Raw genomic sequence first — 4,862 nt, 5'->3', positions numbered from 1 at the left:
TCAGTGCAAGGAAGTATAAAAGAACCTGGAAGGTATAGTCCTTTTCATGGCTTGGCAGCTGATTAATGCCTCAGTTTTGCACTTGGTGTGCACCCTCAAAGAGCTTCAACTCAGATAAATGCAAATTATTTTATTTCAAAGGTCTGATACCCTGGGTGCCAGAGGAATATGCGAGAGAATGCTATATGCGAGTTAAAGGCAGCGTCTGAGAGACATTCTCTCAGACCTTGGAAAAAAATTCCTCTGGCACCCAGGGTTGTTTTTTTTTTGAGGGGAGCAGTTGTTCAACTTAACGAACAATGCTATTAATTGTTTTGAATATCTTCAATGAAAAGGTTCTCGTAAAATGATCTTGTTTTTATTATTATAATAATAAAATTATTGAGAAGATTCTCCATGAAGACTGTAAGCATTAGCTCAAGTGGGGCCAGAAAAAGGTACATGACCCTGTTAGGGAGATGTATATCATTTTAGAGAATTTTGTTGCATTTAAGGATATAATTTTAATTGAAAACCAGACTGAAAATGGCATTGATAGAACTCTCTACTGACTGAGTCAGGTTGGGATGGGTAGAAAATGTATTTCACTTGCATTCTTTGCAAACAGACCTTGTTGGACCTATCAACCCTGTACACATTATTATCTCTAAGGGAGTATATGCACTATTGCGCTATATAAAATCAGTATGATTGGCCAGTTTAACATGAAGGATGTAGACGGCAGGTTGCAGTTTGCAGGTCATTGTTTTACCTTAGCTGAAACAACCCAAACCTTTACTAATGCTAACTTTAGGCCTAAAAAATAATGTTTACGCCTAAGGTTAGCATTTTTGTAAAGGTTTGAGCTGTTTCAGTTATGGTGAAACAATGACCTGTGACCCTAACCTGCAACCTGCAATCTGCACTTTACACCCTCCGAATTTAAGAGGCATTTAATCTGCAAATCAGAAGCTGACTAAAGTTCTGTGTGCTTTCCCATTCAATTCGTTCACATTAGGAAGATAGAGCGATTTTCAATTGAATGGTTAAAGTAATTAGCAAATTGCTTTGGTTTTGCATTACTTCACTCAGTGATTGGTTCAAAGTTCTTGCGCCACTTTTTCAACCAATCAGAACTGAAACCAAAACCAATCGTGGCTCGCACGTGCACATTTTCCCGCACTTTGTGTCGGCTACGTGTAATTACTTTGAGTTTTGATTGGTTTACTGGATTATCTCAGTCCTTTTTGATTGGCCAAAGTAATTACTTTGGTTTTGGTTTTACGACACTCGATTGAAACTCGCTGTAAAAAAGACCTTGTTCCTACTTCCTCAGTTGGTTGAGCATGATCAGGCTACTGTTCAGGAGGTTGTGAGATCAAAACTCCGGCCAGGTTAACACTCAGAGCTTTTGGATAACTGAGGAGAAAGTGCTGCCGGAGTAATTATAATTATCTGCAAATGGTTAGACTCTCTAGTCTTCTTGGATAAGGAAGATAAACCATAGGCCCCATTTGACAGCCTTCCAATCTTCTTTATAACCCTGAGAGACGTAAAAGAACCAACGCACTTAATTCACAAAGAGTAGGGCATGTCTATTAGTTCCCGGTGTTGTGGTCTGTCCTCTGTGGTATGTCATGTTTGGGAGGGTAAATGCTTCGAGATATTAACTATACCAAGCTACTCTAAAATCCGGGGGATGTATGATATGATTTGATATGACTTCAAGTTATGGCAGGCAAAAATTCTAGGCCCACAGGTGGCCCTAGCTCATGACATTATCGAGGACACATATGCAAATGTGTTGGGAGGCACGGTGGCCTCATGGTTAGTGTGTATCGACTCTGGATCGAGTGTTCCGGGTTCGGGTCCTGGCCGGGGACATTGTGTTGTGTTCTTGGGCAAGACACTTTACTCTCACAATGCCTCTCTTCACCCAGGTGTATAAATGGGTACCAGCAAATTAAATGCTGGGGGTAACCCTGCGATGAACTAGCATCTCATCCAGGGGGGAGTAGAAATACTCCTGGTCACTTCATGCTACAGTAACCAGAGATAAGCGTGGGCCTGATGGGCTACTAGACTCGTAGCAGACTTTACCATATGCAAAAATTAATGTGACTTTAATTTCCTGGTAGTGTTGGGTTACAAAGATGTCATTTACAAAGACATGAATTGCAGCTCAATAGACTTGCTTTAAATAGCATAAAAATTATGTATTATTATTCATTCAAAATATTTCCCCGTTTCTGATTGGTTAAAACCACACGCATAATTCACCATAACCAGCTGCTGTTCACCAAATTTGGAAAGAAACTTCGTCATATTGAATCAATGACGTCAAAAGTGCAGCCCGCTGCAGATTATTGAACCGTTGACCGAAAAAAGCTGGGGACGAGATTGTGTTATTTTTGTTGAGCAGAAAAATGGCTGCGAGTAGGTTTAGAAGTTTGAGCAAAGAAAATATTTTGCATGAATAATAAAGCAATTATTGAATTCGGCTTTCGTAGAAGATGAAGAATTCTGCAGATCTCGGAGGATGTTATCCACCTCGGCCTTCGGCCTTGGTGGATAACACCCTCCTCGACCTGCAGAATTCTTCATATCCTACTCAGCCTCATTCAATAATTGCTAAATATATTCCTGTTGCCATGTTGTATTCTCTTTTTAGTTTCCCTTGTTTCAGGCAGTTTTGAAGTATTTCCAGCGTGCTAGCACTAGTTTGGTATTCCACTATGAAGAGAGACTTTTCTTTTTGCAAAAACTGTTGAGTTCCATTCAAGAGTCGTATGTCATGAGCTTGGGTAGCCTGTTGTGATAACTTGTTGGATCATATATGAAGTACCTACCTATTGGATTAGCGCCGAGACTCCCTCAGCCATATACCCATCAGCCTTTTCTCTTCCTTAGCAGAAGTGTGGAAGCATCGTTCTCTGAAAATCTACATCGAACGTTTCATCATTTACTGCCAAAGATACTTGGAAAGGCTAAAAAACCATCCTTCAGTGACCTTCTTAAAGAGGTGTGTTCGTTGAATCCATTTTCGGGCTTTTTTGTGGTTAAAAAGTTCCTGGTCCCGCCGTCCCGGTCCGGCCGGTCGCACTTAATGAGCACGTGGAAAGCTCAAACTTTATGGTAAATGAATAATTGCCGATTTATCTACTTGCAGTTGAAGAATAACGAAAGATGTTTTAATTACCCGTCATTCGTAATGTAGAAAAAGATTTGTGGAAGAGAGAGAACTATTTTCCCGTAGTTCGCGCGGCATCTTAATTGAAATGAGAAAACCGACAAATATATCATTTAATTTATTGTATTGAATTAAGGGGCCCAATATTATTTCATTTATCGTGAGCACTTCCTGCAGATCATTTTATTTTAACTTTCGCTTTGATCTACTTCGGTGATAACAGAAGCACCTTGAATTCAAAGGATTTCAAAGGAGCAGTGTCACCGATGGCGCATGCGTGACAGCATGCCAAATTTTTTGAAAAAGGCTGGCCAACTTTTTCAAAGGAGTTTGTGGAGTGTGAATATCTTACACAATCAAAGCCATCCGTGGTCACTTAAGTAAACCAAATATCCTGTGGCGTTTAGAAACAAATTGACTATATTTTCGTTGTTGTTCTTGGCTCCTTTTTTGTTTGATTTTGTTGTTTGGAAGGGGTTTTGATGTGTGTTACCGTGTCGAATCGTGGCGGCCATCGAGCTGGAAGCGGACAAATCGTGATTCATTCTCCTCAAGAAAGCAAAAAAAGAGCAGTCAAAATACTAATACAGCATCTACAATGAAGAGAAACTTCAAGACGTGAATTCATGAGAAATTCAACGTATGGTGCAATCGTATGGTGTAAACGAAGGATTAAAGTCCATTTTCGTATTTCATTTCTCGTGAGTCGCTAAAATGTTAAAGACCACCACATCATCATTTGTTGATAACACATTTTACTATCTTCGCTCTAAAATGTCTATTTGAATATTTTGAAGAAAAAACTGCATTTAGATAAGAGGAACTGGATGCACTGGTAGTGTTTGTTTGTTGCATGAATTATGAACAGCAAGCTGTGAGTAAAACACGGCTGAATTTTTTCGCTGCTTATCGTCTTTTGACTTCAAAGTCATCTCTTGGAAATAAATGCACTCTCTTTCAGCTTTGAAATGGCATGTTAATCTTGATAATATGTCTGGTTTATCGCAGAGCAAAAATATATTTATATATGAGTGTTTGAACCGCCGACAGTGTTCCCAGTCACTTCACTGAATTCAGCTGTCTCGCAGAAAGCAACCATGGCATCATATTTGTGTGCAATTTTATTTCTTGGACTCCAAATCATTGATAAATTGATAAATATGCATACATAAATAAATATGGATACACGAAAAAATCACAGCCTCTGTGTTTAATGGCTCAGTGGTTCAGCAGTTGTCATATACACGGGCATTTTGTCCTTGAGTTTCGAAAAAGCTTTCATAAAATCAGACATATAAGCTTCAAACTAACCTTTTTTATTGTTCATGGATAGAAGGGCTTTAGACGATAAGCACAACATCACAGAAGCTGGAATCTTTGAAAATGACTTGAAAGATACTAAACTAACTAAAGGCTTTGTTTACCTTGCCTTTTTTCTGCGTTTCTTAGCAGATAGTTCTGCTATGTTTTTCTGTTTTTGTCTTAATTTGTTTCACTCGTTCTTCTGACTTCTGCAGCGTGTATTGGTTTGTGGCCATGAGGTAGAAGGGGTTGTCTCAAATTTTAGGGATACTAAGAGAGGGTCCCTGAAAATGTTTAATACAGCAAGTGGGGGTGCTCCAATTTTTTTAGGTAGGAGATACGTGTAATTTCACACCAGGTTTCCCCCCCCCCCCCCCCCAAGAAAAATAAT

The 4,862-nt window shown here is 39.3% G+C and overlaps 1 long non-coding RNA gene across 2 annotated transcripts in view; it reads left to right on the top strand.

The window, feature by feature from the left end:
• Positions 1-2,853: 2,853 nt before the first annotated feature.
• The window catches only part of LOC137997109 (uncharacterized), a 10,140-nt gene continuing 8,131 nt past the window's right edge, over positions 2,854-4,862 (top strand). Inside the window, exon 1 of one of the 2 annotated variants that reach the window (XR_011122412.1) lies at positions 2,854-3,001. This is a non-coding gene — a long non-coding RNA (uncharacterized lncRNA). Of the gene's footprint in view, positions 3,115-4,862 lie in introns of both variants that reach the window. The other variant, XR_011122411.1, reaches the window with a different exon arrangement.

Source organism: Montipora foliosa, chromosome 3 (assembly GCF_036669935.1).
Source record: "Montipora foliosa isolate CH-2021 chromosome 3, ASM3666993v2, whole genome shotgun sequence".
NCBI classification, from domain to species: Eukaryota; Metazoa; Cnidaria; class Anthozoa; order Scleractinia; family Acroporidae; genus Montipora; species Montipora foliosa.
The sequence above is the reverse complement of the archived record's forward strand: the minus strand, read 5'-3'. Positions and strand labels throughout refer to the sequence as shown.